The sequence below is a fragment of the Taudactylus pleione genome, unplaced genomic scaffold (assembly GCF_031769625.1).
Source record: "Taudactylus pleione unplaced genomic scaffold, aTauple2 ptg000370l, whole genome shotgun sequence".
Taxonomy (NCBI): domain Eukaryota; kingdom Metazoa; phylum Chordata; class Amphibia; order Anura; family Myobatrachidae; genus Taudactylus; species Taudactylus pleione.
In genome coordinates this window covers 7,580,322-7,603,298 of record NW_028284771.1, presented here as the reverse complement: position 1 = coordinate 7,603,298, position 22,977 = coordinate 7,580,322, and the positions used below count along the sequence as shown (strand labels likewise).

Here is a 22,977-nt window from a genome sequence, read left to right as displayed (position 1 = left end):
AGTGATGCAACAGGAAGACCATAAAGAAACCTTTTGCAACGGGGAGACCATAAAGAAACCTTTTAATGAACGTATCTTATTTTATCTGGGTGAGTCCAAAGGTTTCTTCAATCCACATGAAAAATTGTCCATTCTCTGTGATTGATGAGATTTCTTCTTGATTTTCTGGAGAATATAGGACTTCTTCACAGAAACTCCCAGTGTGATAAGAGAATACCACACAGACTGTACATGTATCAGCACTTGTGGACTGCTCTATACATTTAACTATCTTTGGAAAAATAATCTGTACCATACTATTGATTATATGTACAGGTTAAATAAATATAAGCAATGAGAGGTCTTGTTACCTTACTTATTGAACCACCCTCATATTTGGCAACTTTTCCAAGCCACCACATAGTAAATAGACCCCACAGTAATTGTAGTGACTGTAGGCTGCCGTGCTTTCTGGAGACAATTTGTCTGTTACCAACTGGTTTTCTATCCACTGGTTTTACTGTACAGCATTTTTTATTTTGATTCTCACAGTATAGACATTGACAAATGTCATGGGAGCATTAGAGAGGCTGCTTCTGGAGGCCAAAATAAATCGAGCTGAAAATAAAGATTGTTAATATGCTTGTAAAATCTTCTGAATATATATGAACTACATTTAGGCTCATTACACATGTTACAATCTAGACATGTGGCCTGCTAACTAAAGGGTAGATGTATTATATGTTGATATGGGGAAGAAGTGGTATCAGCGCACATTTTGTACCCATGTATTATTGAGGGGTGGGGCGGTAAATTACAGGGGAACTATGCATATAGCAGCACCGATAAGCTGGGCAATGTATGAATGGTCAGTGGCACTGACCATTCCGACAGCTGCAGCTATCGTTGCCCTATCACCATAGCAGGGACAGCACTGTCCCTGATGCAGTGGCTGCTGGCTCCAGGGGCTGTACGTGGGATCTCGCGATGCTTGCGAGATCCCATGCATGCCCAGTGCAGTGGCGTAACTAGGGTATTTGGAGCCCAGGGCAAATTTAAAAATGGAGCCCCTCCCCCTCTATGTGTGCACGCTAAAAAAATGGACGTGGTCACTTAAAAATGGGGCGTGTCAAAATGACACACCCCCCTTTATCATCACTCTGAACATTGCATATGCACCTTAACCCCAGTAGTGCTCCTTATACAGTACCCCCCAGTAGTGGTCCCCCTTATGAAGTACTTCCCAGTAGTGGTCCCCCTTTATGCAGTACCCCCCAGTAGTGGTCCCCCTTATGCAGCCCCCCATAAGTTCCCCTTAGTCAGTGCCCCCAGTAGTGGTCCCCCTTATGCAGTGCCCCATGTAGTGGTCCCCCCTATGAAGTGCCCCATGTAGTGGCCCCCCTTATATAGTGCCCCCAGTAGCAGTCCCCCCAATGCAGTGCCCTTTATATAGTGCCCCCAGTAGTAGTCACCCCTATACAGTGCCCCCGTAGTGGTACCCCCTATGCAGTGCCCTTTATATAGTGCCCTCAGCGCTAGTCCCCCCCCCATGCAGTGACCCCAGTAGTGCTCCCCCTTATGCAGGCCCCCAGCAGTGATCCCCCCCTATCCAGTGCCCCTTATACAGTGCCTCCTGTAATGGTCCTCCCTATTTAGTGACCCCAGTAGTGGTCCCCCCAGTGCAGTGCCCCATGTCCCATTATATAGTGCCCCCAGCATTAGTCCCCGACCCCATGCAGTGCCCCCAGTAGTGGTACCCCCTATGCAGTGCCCTTTATATAGTGCCCCCAGCATTAGTCCCTACCCCATGCAGTGCCCCCTGTAGTGATCCCCCCTATCCAGTACCCTTATACAGTGCCCCCTTTAGTGGTCCTCCCTATTTAGTGCCCCCAGTAGTGGGTCCCCTAGTAGAAAGTCCCTTATACAGTGCCCCCAGTAGTAGCTTCCCCCTCAGTAGTAGTCCCCAGTAGAGGTTCCCCCTCCCGATGCAGTGTCCCCAGTAGTATCCCCCCCCAGTTGTAGTCCCCAATAGAGGTCCCCCCCAGTAATGGTGTCCCCAGTAGTAGTAGCTCCCCCCAATAATGGTGCCCCCATTAGTAGTAGTATTGCCCCCAGTAGTAGTAGTAGTAGCTCCCCCCCAATAATGGTTCCCTCGGCTCTGCTTCAACTGCACGCAGCCGCAAGCTCAGTGTGTGTGTGTTGACACACTGGCAGCAGTGCACACGGTATGGAAGGAGATGGGAGTGAAGTATGAAGGAGATAGCAGGGCTGCATCTAGGGGGGAACTAGAGGTGCACGTGCATCGTGTGCCGGAATGCAGGGGGTGAAAATAGGCTGACTCACGGTAGCTTGGCTGCAGATTAAGATAAAGCCATCCAAAAATGGCCGCTGCCTAGGAGAAGACAGATGCTAGAGGTCCTTACTGGACCTCTAGTGTCTGTCTCCTCCTTGGCTGCGGACCAATTCCATGCGGACTAGCCGTCCGCATGGACTCTGCTGAAAACGGCCATCCAAAAATGGCCGACGCCAAGGAGGAGACAGACACTAGAGGCCCTACAGGACCTCTAGTGTCTGTTAGGCCAGCTCAAGTGTCGGGAGAAGATGCTGAAAGCTGCATCTTCTCCCGTGAAACCCCCTGGCAACGAGCATAAACCCCATGGCAATGAGCATGAAACCCCCTGACAACGAGCATGGAACCCCTGACAACGAGCAGGTAATTTTAAAGTAAATTAGAAGCCTTACTGTGGGGCATAAAATGGTGTCAGGCAAATATGTAAGTGGCACTTTGGTAATAGGCATTACCGTGTGTGGCATAAAGTGTAATGGGCATTCTGGTGTGTGGCATAATGTGTAATGGGCATTCCGGTGTGTGGAATAATGTAAGTCACTATACCAGGGACATCTGACTAGTGCACTACCTTAAGGAGGAGCAAGAACAAAATCCAGGTACGGGAAGGGAGGGGGCGCAAAATTGCTGCCTTGCACCGGGTGATAGATATCCTAGTTTCGGCCCTGGAGATAGGCGGGCTCGGGTCTGTGCTGTATTATCAATATAGATCTGTCAACTGCTTGCTATCTGATTTATCCCATTTCAGTGGCCATAGTGTGTGGCTATGATGTCCTCTGTATTTTTCTAGTGGTCGTTGTTCTCTGTATTATATGGCACTCATTGCAATGATCTTTATAGTGTATGGCGGCCACTTGGATGCTTACTATATGGCGGGCACTGCTGTTTTGTTTTATACGGCACTCACTCGCACACGCAGGGGGGGCTTCTGAGTACCCAGAAACCCCCCCCCCCCCCCCCCACTGACCTACCAATTTTTTTTTCAGAAGCCATAACCAGGGTGGCCACACAGAGCAGAGAATGCTCTGTTGCGGAGACGGCCGCTGCTGCAATTTCTATTTGCCGGGCGCCCGCTGCTCTGGTGCGCACTCGGCTGTCCCCAGTAGTAGTAGTAGTATTGCCCCCAGTAGTAGTAGTAGCTCCCCCCCAATACTGGTTCCCCCAGTAGTAGTAGTATCTCCCCCCCCCCCCCCAGTAATGGTGCCCCCAGTAGTAGTAGTATTCCCCCCGTAATAATGGTGCCCCCAGTAGTAGTAGTAGTTTCTCCCCCCATTCCCCCTAGTGCAGACACACAAGTTACACAAAAAAAACAAAACATTTACCTGAATCCACGGTCCAGCTCCGGCCACTGCTCCCGCCGCACGTCAGTCCTCCCGGACTGGCGCGCTTTGCATTATGGGAGAGACGTCATGACGTCTCTCCCATTACCTAAAGCAGGAGCCGGAAGGAAGCCGGCTCTTGCAGTGGGCCTGCAGCAGTCTATGAGAGTCTGTCTGACTCTCATTGGCTGCTGTTTAACACACACATCGCTGCCAGAGCTGGCGGTGATGTGTGTGCAGCAGCAGCCAATGAGAGTCTGTCTGACCTCATTGGCTGCTGATTCACACACACATCGCTGTCGCTCGGCAGTGATGTGTGTGTTATACACAGCATGAGCCCGCCTACCACCCTCCTCATGCGGCTATTGGGCAAGCGCTCAGGGGGAGGGAAGGGGCTCGGCTGTGCAGCACAGGACCGGCGCAGGGAAGCCTAGGGCTGGTCCTGTATAAATGTGTAGCGCTGACCGCACTCACTGCGGTTGACGCTACACTGGCTAACTAGCGGTATCGTGGCCGGCGGTAATGATCACCGTTTGACAGGTCTGTTATCTGGGAACAATTGAAATTTGATGAGATTTTAATTAAGTCATTATTGTCAGTCAAGGTGATTTCAGATCAATTTGGTCTATAGTTGCCACATCAAGGAATCGCCATGTGAAGCCAGCTTTAGTGAGTTTTCAACACAGAGTACAACACTCTAAATTAACATAAAACAAATTTATTTTTGCTTATTAGATTCCCCCTCCCCCTGAACCGTGCTTTCTCTGTTTTATCAGAATGATATGGTAGATATAATCTGATACTTCTATTTCAAACACTTTAGTTGCCACCGTCAACTTGTACAAGCAAACCTAATGCTATTTAATGTTTCCCTATTTTAGATGAAGTCCTCTGAGTTTTAATCATGTTGTTTAAAGCAGGGGTGTGATGAACCGTAACTATTGAAGGTGTGATTCTTTGCTCCTGTAAGTGACAAAGACTAGACAACCTTAGCATTTTGCATGTTTTTATAATTATATTGTATGTGTTTAGTTTCCTTGTCAGTTAATTTGGGTTGTTTGTTTTTTTTCTACCTGTCTGAAAAGCCCATAAGGTGACAAGTTGTGGATTCGAGACAGTCTGTATAATTTCTAATTGTAGACTAGTGCTTTCTGATTTCAATTTTTAATTATATAAAACACTTGCTATATGTTGTTTGCAATATGTGTGTTGGATGTTTTAAAGATTTAATCCACCCCTCCTAAAGTATCTGCACAATTTTCTTTTTCGTTTTTTGAGGGTAGGGTATTGGCCTGTTTTTGATTTTTCTTATTTTTTTCCCCCTGAATTCTGTTTCCAGTGCTGTAAGTTGAAGATGAAGTGACACAGGGGAGGATGGAGCTGAAGACACGGTGCTGGGTAGACAATAGGGTGATGTGCTGGAGAGTCAAAAGTTGATGGGGCTGAGAGACTGGGGGGTGATATTCAAAAACACAAGGGGGGGCAAGGTTGAAAGAGACGGGGGGGATAAAGAAAAGAAATGAGGACAGATTAATTATTTGTCGATATGGGGAAGAAGTGGTATCAGCGCACGTTATATGCGCTGATACTGCTTCTCCCTATGTATTACTGAGGGGTTGGGCAGTAATGCGCCCCTGTTATTATCGGTGCTGCCATCTACAAGATAGCAGCGCCGATATGAAGGGAAACGTATTAACGGCAGCTGCAGTTATCGATAAAGATCGCCGGAGGGGGGAGGTTTCACTCTCCAACACCGGCAGATGAGATGTTAATACATCTCATCGGAAGTGCTTCCTGTTTCACCTTGGTAAGCAGGAACAGGTATAGCAGCGCGATGCATGCCGCTATAATACATCCGCTCCATAGGATGGGGATGAGGCTAAGAGACACATGATAGACGAGCCGATGGCTGCAGATGGAGAGAAACGGGTGATTAGGCTGGAGACACTGGGATGGTGCTGGAGAGACACAGCAGGGATGGTACTGGAGCGGCACAGGCGAGGATGAGGCAGGAGAGCTGGGGGATGAGGCTGGAGCAACACAGACGAGGATGAAGCTGGAGAGACATATTGGGGTGAGGCTGGAGACACAGGTGGGCATGAACCTGGAGAGACATGAGCCAATTGCCGACCGGCCTGTACCTACCAGGGAGGGGGCGTCCCAAATATAGGAGTGTGCCATGTCCCAAGATTCCTGTTGCTGGCCCTGAGGATTATAACAAGTCTATGCTCAGTAACCTGCCATGTTGAGTATTGTAGTGTTTACTTTTTACATGTGGTTCTCAGGGAACACCCAAAATAGTAACATAGTACATTTAATTAACCAGTATTAGACTGACCAATTTCCCTTCGACATGCTGACCAATGTCCCCAGCTTACAGCCCAGCAGAACAGGTGCTCCATACAAACTGTCTAAGTCTGGAAATTCAGTGTGGGAACTTCGAGCATAGAATTATCTGAACCTAATTCCATTCCTTTCCCTTGCTGCCATCACGTAGCTTATATTGTAAATGTACTGAAGGGTTTATAGGTTGGCTACATATAGCTGTATCTACTTTACTTCTGTATTCTAGGTCTATTCCTGGTATCACACTGATAAAAATATTCATCTGTGTAAGTCCTAGAAAGCCCAGTTTCCATTGTGACTCTGCTTTTTGTGTAATTATTATTATTATTATTATCTGAAAGGCTTTGTATTGTATCTCATCTATTATGCTGGGTACAGACTGGCAGATATATTGGGTGATCAATAAATCGGCCAGTCTATCTTGTGTGCGTTGACCAGTGTGTACCAGCGATATGTCTGTGAATGACGTCGTTCACAGACATATCACGTCAGCTGTGCTGCACAGCCGATGTCCAATATATCTGCAGATATATTGGGGCATCGCGCTGTGACCGCCCGTAACTTGCAGCAGAGGCCGCAGGGGGGAGGGGGGGATGTGACACGCCCCCCGGCCAGTGAGACCCGTAGCCAGATGACAGATGATGGCTGTTCAATGTGTACGAACAACCATCATCTGCAGATCTATCTGTTAGGTGTGTACCCTGCTTAAGTCACTCTAATGTTGGGTAGGGGAAGGCGAGGCTAGTTGTTACAAAAATACAGAAATTAAAATATCTCAAAAATCTTTGATTACAACCAAACAGAAAAGTTTACAAACAAAACGGTATTCTTTCTTCTATTTATATTGTGTGTAATTTACGTCCAATAATTATTATTAACAATGAAACACATGTTTTTCGGAACAAAAATAATCATAACAATCTGCCCCCGACAGGGGTAAATTGTTATGGGAATGCCAGAAATTGTTACCATTAAAATAATCTATAAAAAATCTTACTATAAAAAGTTTCATTTTCTGCATATACTCGGATTAATTGTCCCTATCATTAGCCTACCTACATCCTGAAGATTAGGGAACTGACTTTGCCCAATCTAAACCAGATAGGAAGACCTCCAGATAACTAAGCACGGGAGATTTTAACTCGAACTGGGAATGATCTATATTCTGCATATCAGCCAATTTAGATACATTTATGCCAGAGACTAGATAGGATAATGATTTTATAATGAATTACCAACTGTTTGCATCAAGTGTAACACTGCTATACCAGTTACACAATGGTTAATTATTGTACTTTGCTAATGTTAGATAGAGGACAATATATAGGGTGAATAGATTGTTCCCGTCTCTTTTTTACATATATTATTTTGATTATATATTATTGTGTGTGTGTATGTATGTGTGTGTGTATATATATATATATATATATATATATATATATGTGTGTGTGTATGTATGTGTGTGTGTATATATATATATATATATATATATATATATATATGTGTGTGTGTGTGTGTGTGTATGTGTATATATATATATATATATATATATATATATATATATATAAAATTTTATTTTTCCTCTGTTTCTTCCCCGCCCCTTGTTTACTGTTTTAAGATACTGTTTGTCGGCTCTAATGTAGAGCAGAATGTTTTTTCTGAAAGAATAACATTAGCATTGCTTAACACACAAGATTACCTAACAAGCATGAGTCATTGGGATAGACATTGACTTTGGGCCAATCACACTTAAGTGACATCACACTTGTTGGGCATCTAATGCCCACATCCAAGATGGCCACCACTGACCCCTGACGGGCTGATACGCGTAGGAGCACAAATCACTGGACAACAACAGATTACACTTCAGCAGAGTCGGATTACAGCAAGCATTATTACACGTTGCCGACCGGCATTGCGCTCGCGATCATGTGACCGCATCCACGGGACCCAGAAGTACCAGCGGCTGTACAGCAAATGCAACAAGCAGCAGACGGTGCTTGTTGTGCAAACGGAGATCGGGACGGCCGTGCTGGACTCAGGTAAGACTCTGTAGGAGCAGGTGCCTGGTAGATAACCCAGTATGGTTAAACACCAGAGTCATCCCCCCGAAGACTGACACTGAGGCACACCACTGAATGGGAGTGACAGTGAGTAAAAACTTGCCTCCGATATTGTGTAACAACTTGCCCCAAGTGACGTCAGATAACCAAGATGGCCATAGTTTGATTTCCGTGCTTCAATTCACGATTATAACAATGATAATAAATACACTAATGGTCTGTGATTCTATCCTAACCCTTACCTTTAGCAGTCCAGCCTAGATACGACTTCAAATCTAGGTGAAAAATATTACTTTGGAACAAGAAAAACGAGTTTGTTTAGGTACCTATTACATAAACACGACTGCGTTAGCTTGTTTCGCTGAGCACTGACGGTAACGTTGAAATTTGTTCCCAGTCACACGAGCCGCGGCACGACGTGGGTGTGGTTTTAGATTCATTGTAACAACTTGCCTCTGTAACAACTAGCCCTGCCTTCCCCTTCACACTGGCCGACTAATTGGGCGTTCAAGTGGACGGCCGATATATATTGTGTGTCAGCCAGTGTGTACAGACGATATGTCTGTGAACGACATTGTTCGCAGACCTATCTCGACGGCTGTACAGCACAGCCGCTGGCAGATATATCTGTACATCATGCTGTGTGTACAGGTTGTCAGACGAGTGCCCATACACTTGCTGCACAGGCTACATTTCGCATTACTTCCGGCCACCGGGATCCCCCGGGCCAGTTGGCAGTGATGGTTGCTCAGTGTGTATGAACAACCATCATCTTCAGATATATCTGAAGATCAGTCAATCTGCAGATATATCTTTCATCTTAACAAAGTGCATTAATATATAGAAGTTAAGTTTGGTCTTCATCAAAATGTCTGCCAGCACATAACTAGATAATTGGGGACATTATATAAAGCTGAGTTTTCACCCTGGTTATTACATGTAAATTAGAAGTGAAACACAGTGAGTAGAAAGATTTCACAGAGCACAGCTGAACAAGCAGCTTTTCCCAGCCTACAATACTCAGATGATCTGAATCTAGTTTAATGTATGTACATATTTGGAATTATTGTTTGTTTTCCTTTGAAAGTAGTATATGAGGGACAGAACTGATTGCTTTCCAGACTGCTGTACTGGGGCAATTCCTTATTTAAAAAAAAAAAACATGCTCTGTATGATTACACAATGTGATATCAGTGCTTTATTGACCTATATAGCAACTGATGTCACTAGAATATTACTTTAGCATTTATTTTCCAAGTTATCTTCATCTGACAACTAATAGGTGCCCTAAAGAGAAACTAATTTTTTTGTGTATTGGGCATATCTTTTACTTAACAGAATATGATCATGTAAAAGTACTGTACATCTTGTCTATGTTATGTAGAAAATGATTATTTAAGTGCCTGTCTCAGCAGCATGAGTTGATAAAATGGATATGTGTATACTGCTTCTTTTGTTGAATCTTGATGCTTGCCTTGGTCCAACTATATTTCCACAAGTTTCCTGTGCCTGTGTCCTGTAGCCATGTGCTCTGCTGCACATGGCTACAGGACACAGGCTGCTGTCCCTTAAGGGGCATGCACTCTAGAAGATATGAACGATAACTATATAGTTTCACGATATATCGTTTGTATCGTCTAGTATGTATGGTCTGAACAACCAACGATGCGCGCTCCCACAGGTCGTTAACGATATCCCCAGTTGGCTGTACATGCATGCAGCCCAAAGTTGGAGATCTCATGAGTGATGCCGTGCTGAATGCAGCAAGCCCCGCTCCCCACTCCCACCGTCATTCGTCCCTGGTCGGCATCGACAAGTGTGTATACACTTGCCGATGCTGGCACCCCCGCCGAGTTCGCCGCATACACACATAGTCTAGTGTGTATGTGGCTTTAGGGCTATGTTCCTATCCTGTATTGCCATTTGTTTCCAGGGCTGTCTCACACACTGTAACCATTATTCAGCAGGTTCTCAATATCTTACATTTGTAGGTGAGTGTGGGGTATTGGTGTCTCTGAGTTATTATTCTTTTCTTCAGGGTCCATAGGGCTCCACAGGGGAGACAATGGGGTGTAGGTAGGACTTGGAGGACCGGACACCAACAGCAAAGCTTTTCAATCCCAGGTTGCTCCGGTCCTTCCCCCTATACTCCGGCCACAGCCTGAGGGCATCTCTGTTTCGTTGGTGTCTGGCAGGAGCTAGATCACTGTTTTAACAGTGGGGTTGCTATTAAGCAGCCCAAGATTATTTTTATGATTTCATTTTATTTTCATTTATTCTACTAATGAGCAACAGCACGAGACAGTCCTTTTGACGTCTGCACTGCTGCTCCATCACACCTCCGCAGCGCCGTGACACCAGTCCCTCAGCTAGGTACTCTCGGCGGGGCTCTGAGGGGGACCTAGCTAGCTAGGCTCTCCAGACTGCAGCCGGGACTCAAGGGGACAGGTAAGGTGGATCCCCGCTCGCAGTCCGGAGGCGCTGATGTGGACAACGGTTCGTCCGGGACTCCACTAGACTGCCATGGCATTACAAGAACTGGCGCAGGGCATATGTAAGGCCAGGGGACCCGGTGGTTAAAGTTAGCACAGGGGAGAAGGCGCTCTCCCTGCGACCCCTCTACCAGCTCAGGGCACCATTCCACTGCGGTCTTGCTGCTCCCTGAGCTGCATCTCCCTTACCTTCCTCCCCCTGAGACTCACTGCAGCAATTTTCTGCATTCAGGTCTCTGGGAACGCTGGGTCCAGTTTCCATGTATAACTCTCCCAAGGGCCAGGTTATACAGCGCTATAGCCTACCAGTTACTGTGGTATGTGTTCTTTTTCATATACTTATTCTACTATAACCCTGGCATACTAAGGTATAGGGGGTTCATTGTAACTCACATCTCCATATATTTGTAAGGGCTATCACATACTATATATCGCTTTTGCGCACTACACTGCCATTTTACACATACATCTGGGTTGTTCACTGCACTGTGTCAGATTGTGTGTTACATTATTCTTGCAGCTATGTCTGGCAGAAGCAAGAATGACAAGCAGGACCCACCCTGGGCTACTTTTTCGAAGGTGCTGGCAAAATTTGCGGACCATCTAACGGTCCCTGTGGTAGCTCCCCCTATGGGATGGCCACAACCTTTGCCTCCCCATGGGTAGACATACTTTCTACCTCAGTGCAGAGTCTGGCGGATACCTCTACAGTCTTTCAGCAAATGCTGCAAAAAGGGAAGCCCTTACATAGAAAACCTATTAAGCTTGCTGTCTTATCTTCCCAGTCCACCCAGCTATCCTGATTTATCATCTGGGCAAGCAGAAGATGCAGACCTTCTCACTCTGACTCCCCCTTGGGTGACGAGGAATCCCCCTCTAAATTGAATATACCTGCACTTGGGAGAGCTCTAAAATCTATTCTTCAAATAGAAGAGACAGAACCTGCTCCTAAGGCAAAACAGCCATCCTTTAAATGACAAAAGATAATTTTACCAGAATTTCCTCACTCTGATCAGCTATCTGATCATATGAGTGAGGCATGGAATATGCCCAGTAAGATTTAGTAAGTAAGATTTCAGCTGCCTAAACGTTAAAGTTCCTTTTACCCTCTTCCCGCTACTGTAAAAAATGCTACCTTACCTATCCATACTACAACCTCCTTGAAGGACACTACAGATAGAAGGATTGAAGCTTGTCTAAAATCTACATACTCTTACAGGAGCTAATACTCGTCCTGCTAGGGCTACGGCCTGGGTGGCTAAGGCCATTGAGAGTTGGGCCCTAGAAGAGATATTTCCCTCTGATGCTTTGAGGGAACAGCTGTCCGACATATCTCACATTAGAGATGCAGCCTCCTATTTGGGCTAAGCAGCTTTGGATACTGCTCTCCAAGGCATCTGCCACTTCTGTAGTAGCCCGCCATATTGTTTGGCTCTGCTCATGGCAGGCAGATGCGGATATCCTGTTTGGCCCAGAATTGGACAAAATTGTGACTACCTTGGCAGCTTCCATGACTGCGTTCCTGCCCTCTGCATATAATGCAAAGCCTCAGACGTCATCCTTTCGGTCCTTTTGTCCTCAAGGAAAAGCTAAAGGTAAGTCCTTTTCAAGGCATCAACTAAAGCTTCTAAGCCTAGGACCAAACAGACCTGGGCTACTAGACTTCCACCTACCAAATCTGAGGAGCCTTCAGCCTCAGTGGGAGGCCAACTTCTTCAATTCGCCCAGTTCTGGTGTCAGATCACAACAGACGTCTGGGTAAGAGACGTGGTCTCCCACAGATATGCCCTCTCCTTCCTGAGGCGACTCCCCCCCAGCAGTTCTTTTGCACAAACCCTCCATCGGACCCAAGAAAGGCCATGCTGCTATAAAAGGCCATTCAGCCTTTACTGCGCTCAGGAGTACTAATTCTGGTCCCCTCCACACAGCGAGGGAAGGGTTATTCTACCCTTTTCTTAGTTCAGAAGCCCAGTGGGTCTCATCGGACTATCCTCAACCTCAAGTCTCTGAACAAGTTTATCAGGGTGCCCAGGTTTCGTATGGAAACTCTCCACTCTATTATACTGGGTATGGGGCCTGGGGATGTTATGGCGCCTTCTCATCAACAATATCTCCGTTTTGCTACAGGAACATTACCAATTTCAGGCTCTGCCGTTTGGCCTTTCAACTGCTCCTCTGGTCTTTACTAAGTTCATGGCAGTTATGGCGGCCTATCTTCATCATTAAGGGATCAGACTGCTCCCATATTTAGACAATCTCTTGCTGTTGGCCAGCTCCCCAGAAATTCTTCACCATCATCTACAGATAACCATTGCCTTTCTATAAAAGCACGGTTGGCTGATCAACTGGAAAAAGTCTTCCTTGACACCTCCACAAAGAATGGTACATCTGGGAGCTCTCCTGGGCTCTCCAGTTCAGAGGATCTTCCTAACGGCAAACAAAATCTCAGTATTACAGCACTGGGTGAGCAAACTACTACACAGTCGCCGAGTGTCTATTCACTCTTCAATGCAGACCCTGGGATCCATGGTGTCCACCTTTTGACATGTTGGAATTCGCTCAGTTTCACTCCAGACCCCTACAACACCAGATCCTCTCCAAGTGGAACGGGCTGCCTCATCTGCTCAGATACCAGATGATGAGCCTCTCCACGGAGGTTCACCTGTCCCTGGCCTGGTGACTACAGACGTGCCCCTTGTTGAAGAAGTGGGATCCCTTTTGGATCCCTGACTGGGTACTCCTAACCACGGACGCAAGCCTCCGCGTGTGTCGCGCGGTGACCAGCCAGCACTCCTTCCAGGGCCGCTGGGCTCCAGCCAAGGCAGTCTTACCAATCAACGTCCTAGAACTCCGAGCCATCTACAGAGCTCTCACTCAGGATATCCTTCAGAGCAGGCCAGTACAAGTACAGTCCGACAATGCCATGGCAGTTGCCTACCTCACTCACCAAGGAGGCACTCTAAGTTGGGCAGCAATGGCAGACGTGTCCCGCATTTTCACATGGACCGAATGCCATCTCCCTGCCATTTCTGCAGTATTCATCCCAGGAATGCTCAATGGGGAATCGGATTTCCTAAGCCATCACGACGTGCATGCAGGAGAGTGGTCTCTACATCTAGAAGTCTTTCAGCTTCTGGTTGAAAAATGGGCTCTACCAAATGTGGATCTCATGACACAACCACAAACTTCCACTGTATGGAGTCAGGACAAGGGACCCCAACGCGGCCTTCATGGATGCATTACCTGTGAGGTGGACCTTCCATTTCGCGTACCTCTTCCCTCTGACAGATCTATTAATAGAATATAATAGAATATGAATACCGTATATACTCGAGTATAAGTCGACCCGTATATAAGCCGAGGTACCTAATTGTACCACAAAAAACTGGGAAAACTTATTGATTCGAGTATAAGCCTAGGGTGGGAAATGCAGCAGCTACTGGTAGTAATCCCCCTCCTGGTACTGCCCCCAGTAGTAATATTCCCCCTTTGGTAGTGCTCCCAGTAGTAATACCCCCCTGGTAGTGCCCCCAGTAGTAATACCCTCCCCTGGTAGTGCCCCCAGTAGCAATATCCCTCTCTGGTAGTGCCCCCAGTATTAATCCCCCCCTGGTACTGCCCCCAGTAGTAATCCCCCCCTGGTACTGCCCCCAGTAGTAATCCCCCCCTGGTAGTGCCCCCAGTAGTAATACCCCCCTGGTAGTGCCCCCAGTAGTAATACCCCCCTGGTTGTGCCCCCAGTAGTAATACCCCCCCACTGGTAGTGCCCCCAGTATTAATACCCCCTGGTAGTGCCCCCAGTAGTAATACCCCCCTGGTAGTGCTCCCAGTAGTATTAATCCCCCCCTGGTAGTGCCCCCAGTAGTAATCCCCCCCCCCTGGTACTGCCCCCAGTAGAGAGATGTAATATAAAAAAAAAACACTTACCTGAAACCCCGCTCCTGGTCCCGACACTGCTACTGGCTCCTCCGCCGCTTTGCGTTATGGGAGAGACGTCATCATGACGACGTCTCTCCCATTACCCACTGCGGGAACCGGAAGATGGCTCCTGCAGTGGGAGCAGCCGATGAAAGTCTGATCGTCTGAACTCCGTCCGGTCAGCGCTACACACGTGGTGCAGCTGTGTCACAGAGACAGTCTGCACCGCGGCCGGCATGGTACGCTACTCAGCTGTGTACCATGCGGGCATCACTCGAGTATAAGCCGAGGGGGTGCTTTTTCAGCACAAAAAATGTGCTGAAAAACTCGGCTTATACTCGAGTATATACGGTAACTCTTGAAGGCATACACCATCCTGTTACAAAATGGAGTCTCATGTGGATAGTTTAAGATCAACTTTCTCAATTCCCATCTTTTATTCTTAACTTATCCTATACTATCTACCTAATCAGGATCGTGCTCTTGCTAAATTAAGAACTGGTGCATATACATATAAGCTCATCTACAGAAACTTATACATAGGATTACCCCCCCTCCTGGGAGCATTGAGCCATCCCCTGTAGGGCAAGTCCACGGTCCTCAGTCTCTAATTGTCTTTTATCCTGTTCATCTTGTCATGAATATTCAGGGAAATGATGATAGTCTTGCACTGTCCTCATGTCTGATTGTCATACTCAGTTAGGCTTTTCCCACAGATGGTGCAGCTTGGAATGTCATCTCGGGCATCGATGTGATCATAAACTCGAGTTATCATCAAGGCCTTTGGTGTAGCTTCCTTGGAAAAACAACAGTTAAGTGTAAATAACTTCTTAATCAGAAAAATAGCTAATTTTACTGCAATATAAATGATTACAAACAAAGCTAAGTCTTTAGCAATAAGTGAAAGGATTCCTGATCTATATCTCTCAGATCTCTTAAACCATTTAGCTGGATTTAATCAGGAAAACTAACCATTACCATAAAGATTATACTCTGGATCATTATGCGTTTTTCTAAACTGATCTCTCAATTCCTTGATTTTTCATCTGTTCATGCATCAGGTCGGAAAAGTTATCAGCTATATAATTACAGCAAGCTAGTCCACTATGTGACACATACCTCTCTCAGCAGTTGTGAGATAGTCGAGGACCAGTCTAAACTGTCCCCAGGGTCGCAACTAGGGGGGGCTAGAGGTGCACGTGCACTGGGTGCCGGAATGCAGGGGGTGAAAAAGGGATGACTCACGGTGGCTTGAGGGCTGCAGAGTTAGAAAATGGCCATCCAAAAATGGCCGCCGCCAAGGAGGAGACAGATGCCAGAGGTCCTGACTGGTCCTCTAGTGTCTGTCTCCTCCTTGGCGGCGGCCATTTTTGGATGGTCATTTTCAGCAGATTCTATGTGGACTAGCCATCCACATGGACTCTGCTGAAAACGGCCATCCAAAAGTGGCCGCCGCCGAGGAGGAGACAGACACTAGAGGTCTTACTGGACCTTTAGTGTCTGTTAGGCCAGCGCAAGTGCCGGGAGAAGATGCTGAAAGCTGCATCTTCTCCCATGAAACCCCATGGCAACGAGCATGAATCCCCCTGGCAACGAGCATGAATCCCCCTGGCAACGAGCATGAAACCCCCTGGTAACGAGCATAAAACCCCTGACAACGAGCGGGTAATTTTAAAGTAATTAGAAGCCTTACTGTGAGGCATAAAATGGTGTCGGGCAAATATGTAAGTGGCACTTTGGTAATAGGCATTATAGTGTGTGGCATAATGTGTAATGGGCATTATTGTGTGTGGAATAATGGAAGTCACTATACCAGGGACGTTTGACTAGTGCACTGCCTTATGGAGGAGCAAGGTACAGGAAGGGAGGGGGCGCAAAATTGCTACCTTGCATCGGGTGACAGATATCCTAGTTTTGGCCCTGCTGTCCCATAAACTTTACTTTAAATTGCAGTTCATTAGAGATTATTTCAATCACATCAAATATTTCATCTATAACATTATCAAACAATTTGGCAAAAGCTTCTAGATTGTGAACATTCTATACACTGAGTCTAGATATGGTTACTGCCTCCTGTCTCTTGATATACTACTATTTGTGCAGTTACTCAGCTTAATGCTTGTGATAAAATTAAAGCTAAAGCAAGATCAAAGCAAAGTATAAACACCCCACAAGCCTTTGCCTGGCTTTGGGCTTAGCAACATATTTTGGGAGGAGTATATCCAGGTGTCCTTTCCCTGAAGTTTCACTGAAATAGGTGTAGTCAGCAGGATTTGGAATGGACCTGCAAATCTGGGCTCAATAGCCTTTCTGGTATGTTTCCAAATTATCAGTCTCCTGGTTGTTAATGGTGGGTACTTGTATCAAGATAAGGGACTGGAAAAGAAGAAAACACCTAACTATGTATTTTAGTTAATTGTTTCTGTAGGATTGATACATAGGGCCTGATTCAGACCCACTCGCGAGCGGCTGTCCGCTCGCAAGTGGGTCGATGTTCTGCACTGAGCATGCGCACGACGGAGGGAGCTCCGTCGTGCGCATGCGCCAGACGCGACGAGCGAAGGATTTTCCTTCGCTCGTAGTGTATCTTCAAAGGGGGCGTGCTGTCGATGTTGACTGACAGCACGCCCCCTTTGGTGGGCGTGCCGGGGGCGTGCCTCCCGTCAGAAGCCGTCCCACTGACATCACTAGTGATGTCAGTGGGAGTGATTTTGGCTCTGATAGAGCCAAAATCACTCCGGAGCTTGTGGTTGAAAACCTCAACCGCAGGCTCCGGCTCGCAGTTTCGATGGTCGCGATGGTCACGACCATCGCGCCATCAAAATGCACGCTCGTATAGGCTGTGGGTGGTGACCCACAGCTATACGAGCGTCCAGGAGGACGCTCCATTTTTATGGAGGGCGGCCCTCATTCAGAGCGTGCGCTCTGCTCAGAGCGTACGGCTCTGAATGAGGGCCATAGTGCACAATATCTGCAGATGACCTCAGTCATGATTTTCTTGATTTTGTTAGCCACAATCTTTGCATCTGTCCTCCGACATTCCCATCCTTAGGGCCAGTGACTGAAGAGGCTCGTACAAGAGGACATAATATCCGAAACATTTGGGCAGTGGTGTAAAATCAATTTGTATCCTCTGTAAGGAATACTGAGTCTGGGGAGTACTCTTCAAAGGGGTTGGGACAGACTTACCCGGATTGTTCAATGCACATACAGGTTGAGTCTCCCATATCCGAAATGCTCGGGACCACGAGCATTTCGGATTTTGGATTATTCCGGTTTTCGGAATACCTGGGGGGGGCCCGGCGGGTGTCACGGGATGCCCCGGCGTATGCTGCGGGTGGGTCCGGTATGTGTTGCGGTGGTCCGGCGGGTGATACAGGTGTCCGGCGGGGGGGTCGCGCGGGTGTTGTGGTGGTCCGGGGGGTGCTACAGGGATCCGGCGGGTGTCGTGAGGGGTCCGGCGACTGAGGCGGAAGGGTCCGGCAGGTAAGGCAGAAGGGTCCGGTGGGTGCTGCGGCTGTTACGAGGGGTCCGGCGGGTGCTGCGGCTGTCACGAGGGGTCCGGCGGCTGCCGCTGAGGGTCCGGCGGGTGATGCGGGGGGTGGCCTGGCGTGTGGACCACGCCCACGCCGCTAGTCATTGGCCGCTGATACTAGTGACGTCAGGTGACGTCACATATGCACCGAAATATTCAATTTTTTGGAATATTTCAGTTTTTGGAATAACGGATATGGGAGACTCAACCTGTATTAGACACCTTGTTACAAAGGCCTGTGCTATCCGTGCAAATCCCGGAGCTATCCAATTAGTATCTTTCCCCAAGTGCACCTTACCATGTATTATCTGGTCCATAACTCTGTAAAGTGCTTTTGGTAGACACAAACGTTGACCTCCCCCCACTCACCATTTGTTTCTTTAGCTCCTAGCTTTGACCATGCTTTTTTTTCTCTCAGCCTCTGGAGCTTGTGTCTGGAGTTTTATGAGGCTACTTAAGTCAATCTTGGGGGTGGGATATACCACTTAAGTGGGCTCACCGTGGGAGTAGTGACTTATGGCAGCAGCACGTGCGGCCTGGTCTACCAGTCTATTGCCTTCAGCTTCGGGTGTAGTTTTGAGTGTGTATCTTTATTACTGTAAGCCTTTAGGGCAACTAGAATGCAGTAGACAGTGCTCTGACGTGGAAAAAAGAAAATTGCCCCCCAGCACACTGCAGATAAATCAAAAATACTTGAATCCTACATGATAATAGAAATTCAGAGGTATTGGTTTACATACATTTGCAAATATATGAATAAGCGCTGGGCCGACGTCAAGGCTCCTCTATACCAGCGTCCCTAACATTAAGGGGTTCACATCCGAGAAGCAAGGCACCCCAAAAAATTACAGCCAAGGACCATCCCCAGGGCATCACACGAAAAGGAGAAAAAAGGTGATAGTGAAGTGTTAAAGGATAGGTGTGTAAAGATAAATCAATATGTGTTGATGAGATGTAAAAGAATTAAAATGACATAAATAATACACAAACGAATAGAAAAGTGAAAAAATATTCTATGTGAATTAAGTGGTGATGCCATGAGCAAGGTCCAGCCAAAACAACCCCGGGGGCCCCACTCCCAAACGCTCACCCCCAAATAATTATTGCTACATAATAGCAGCACCCACTCTGGGTCATATAATAACAAATTGATGTACTGCATGATAACATGTACTGCAGTGTGCTGGGGGGCAATTTTCTTTTTTCTGTGTTCAGTGTAAACCCCGCCCTTTACAAGCACCTGTAGTGTATTAAACTGATTGAGCAACTACCATATTTTTTGTTTTGAGTGCTCTGACGTGGCCAACATATCCTGTGTGTGTAACTCCATTTACATAGTATCTGGAACCATCTACAAAGAGAGGAAGGTCTGCATCTACAAAAAGAACATCCCAAAAGTTATATAATGAAATTGATTTTTGCTTCATAAATTCAACACAACACAATTGAAAAAGAATGTATATTTTCAGTGTCCTCCTTGACACTCACAATTACTATTGTTTGTACTTGTACAAGGGGAAATTCTCTCCCATCTTTTGACTCCTGTGGGAGCAATGACACAGGATTCAACACTATACACATTTTAAGAGTGATATTTGGTGTCAGGAAAATTACCTCATATTTCATAAGCCTAGTAGCAGACAAATGTTTTGTTTGAGCCTGGTGGGGTGTCTGAACACTGTCAGTGCTTTTTTCTAACATGAGGGCTATTGTTACCATTGTCTTTATGCAAGTGACTGTTGCCCTGATTACAGGGTCTAGCTGACAAGAGTAATATGCCAAAGGCTTTTGCTTGTTTCCATGTGATTGTGTAAGGACCACCTAAATATGTGAGTTAGACTTATGGCAAAACAGTATAAATGGCTTATTAGAATCAGGTAAAACTTCATGCTGATGCATTAACGATGTCTTGTTTTAAAACATGACAGACTTCAATTGATTCAAGTGTTAATGCAAGGAGACCCTCTTGTATAGGTCCCTTGAATGCATCATACGAAAGTTGCAGTTTATTTATCCATTCTCTGCAATATGTAAGTAAGCCCAAAAAGGCTCTAAGCTGTTTGTATGTGTGTGGGACATCTTCTTTTTGAATCACACTCTTTCTTTCTTCTGTAAGATGTTTAGCTTGGTGGGATATGCAATGTCCTAGAAACTCAACTCTTGTCTGTATGGGTTGCAATTTCTCTTTAGATACCTTACAATTTTTACTGTGCCGAAAATTCAGTATCCATTTGGATTTGTGGTCTTCTTTTTTAATAGGAAAAAGAGCTAGTTCCGACTGTAACGGTATTCCCTAAGAACCCCTGCTTTCAGGTAATCTTCTACCTGTTTGGGCACTGCAGCCACTTGAACTGGTCTTAAAGGTTATTATTTAACTTTAACTGGCTGCACATGTAGCTTTAAGTTTAATTTTCATAGGCTGGATGGGCAGTAGCCTTACATCCATTTTACCCATTGCCCATAGTGTATCAGGGACTTTAGCAAATATCTAATTTAGGTGCGGGCTTTCAGTGTTAACAACGTTAATGAGACCTATTAGTACATTTCTTGTATCAAAGTCTATTCTTCTAATAAGTCCTGGTTTGGAAGTTATTCACTTCCCCATCTCTGTATACTATTGTGGCATTCAATACTGAAAATAAATCTGCCCTTAAAAGATTAAGTGGGCAGTTATCTGAGGCTAAAAACTGTTTCTAATGTGTCACCATTATTTACAGTAATCTGCAATGGCCCTTACTGAAGACTGTTGCAACAAGGGTAAAGACCTGAGTCAAAGCAGCGGAGCCGCTGGAAGGGAAGAACGGAGCTCAGCACAGGCGTGTACTGCTCTTGGCTGCTCTGAGCTCATGGTAAGGTGGCTGGTCCGGGGGAGGGGCCAGCCACCAGGAAGTATAGCTAGCTACAGTCAGTGGCAGTGACACAGGCAGCTGCTGCCCAGCTAAGCAGATCCTCACTGATGGCATGCACTGGGACCCCAGCCGCCGCTGGCCCATTACTCCGCGGGCCCCACTCTCTGTCTCTCTGGGCCTGATTCAGCGCTTGCAAGCGGGCTGATGGTCCCCCACTGCGCACGCCGTAGCTGGCTCCAGCGTGCGCATGCACAAGCCCCAACGAGCGACTGCAGTTCCGTCGCTCCTCGGCTCAATACTATAGGGGGCGGCTGTCGTTATTGATTGACAGCTCGCTGCGTTTTGTAGGCGGGGAGGGGGGTGGCTGTGCAAACGGAAGCGTTCCCGAAGGAACGCCTGCCACTTGGGGGCGGCCCCACTGACATCACGAGTGATGTCAGTGGTAAGCTTCCGGCTCTATTAGAGCTTAGCTTAGCTAGCGACCAGGAGGCCGCACTTAAAAATAGAAGCGGCTGTCCTCATTCAGAACGAGCGCTCGCTTCTTGCGAGCACCTCTGAATGAGGGCCATAGTCCGCTGTTCTGGTCACTCCCATCGTGTCCGTCCATGGATCAGCGAAGGACATCTCGGTAAGGACCTCCAGTTGACAGATTCTAAATAAAATCTTCTGTGGACGATCACCGGGCCTGAGCTCTTTGTGTGTCAGAACACTCTGGAGAGAAAATCAACACATGACCACCAGTTTCTGTGTTCTAAGATTTCTCTGGCTATAATTGCATGTCATATAATCTTATAAGCATGGTAATCTCACATTGCAAAATGAGCAGTTTTCCCAGTACACCTCAGCATAAGAACTCATTGTTAGTATTCATTATATTATTATCTATACTTGTAGGAGTATAGGACCTATTGTTAGGGAGTCAAGAGAGAAAGCATGGGAGCAGACATACATTATTATCTTCAGTACATTCCAGTCTCTCTAGTCTATGAACGTCACTAGAACTTGTCTCTAACTGAATACAGAATACATTTATGAATAACTCTTGAAGGCATACACCATCCTATTACAAAATGGAGTCTCATGTGGATAGTTTAAGATCAACTTTCTCACCTCCAATATCCCTTCTTCCTCAAGTTCAAACAGGAAGGGGACACAGTCCTGTTAGTAGCTCCGGCTTGGCCCAGATACCATTGGTACTCCGACCTTCATAGACGTTCCTCTTCAACTTCCTCTACGATTAGACCTGTTGTCTCAAGGTCCCTGTCTACATCCGGCCTGTCTTTAACAGCTTGGCTCTTGAGACATCCCTCCTAAGGTCTAAGGGATTTTCTAGCTTTGTGCCCCAGACCATGATCAGAGCTCGTAAACCAGCCTTTTCCAGGATTTATTACCGGGTATGGCATACATATTTCCAGTGGTGTGCCGCTAGAAACTGACCCTCAAGTTTTTAAGGTATCTAGAATTTTTGCCTTTCTTCAGGCTGGATTGGATCTTGTACTCCGCCTAGCATCTCTGAAGGTGCACGTTTCTGCTCTGTCCATCTGGTTCCAGTGCAGAATTGCTCCTCTACCGGATGTTCACACCTTCCTGCAGGGTGTTCTACGTATACAACCTCCCTTTGTTCTTCCTGTGGCTCCGTGGGATTTGTCAGTGATTCTCCCCGCACTTCAGGAACCTCCATTCGAACCCTTGGAATCAGTGGATGTCAAGTGGCTCACTGCGAAGACTCTGTTTCTACTGGCTATAGCATCTGCCCGTAGGGTATCGGATTTAGGGGTGCTTTCATGTCGCTCCCCCTTTTTAATCTTTCATCAGGCAGGGCTGTTCTTTGAACGCACAGTGGTTTCTCGTTTCCACATTGAGGAAATTGTGCTTCCAGCCTCTCGGCAAGTGAGGCCTCTTTTAAATGTGGTCTGTGATCTGAAGATCTACGTGGACCGCACTAGTTCCATCAGGAAATCAGACTCCTTCTCCATCTTATATGGATTCCATAAGAAGTGATGGCCAGCTAACAAACAGACTAGCCAGATAGACTATCTCACAGGCTTCCACGCAGACTGGCCTTCCTGTGCCAGCTACAGTATCTGCTCATTCTACTCGCTCTGTGTCATGGCGCCTCTGTTGAACAG

The 22,977-nt window shown here is 46.6% G+C and overlaps 1 protein-coding gene across 2 annotated transcripts in view; it reads left to right on the top strand.

Moving 5' to 3' along the window:
• Positions 1-22,977, top strand: part of SLF1 (SMC5/6 complex localization factor 1) — a 168,460-nt gene that overhangs the window by 69,760 nt on the left and 75,723 nt on the right. The gene's annotated exons all lie outside the window — the stretch shown is intronic.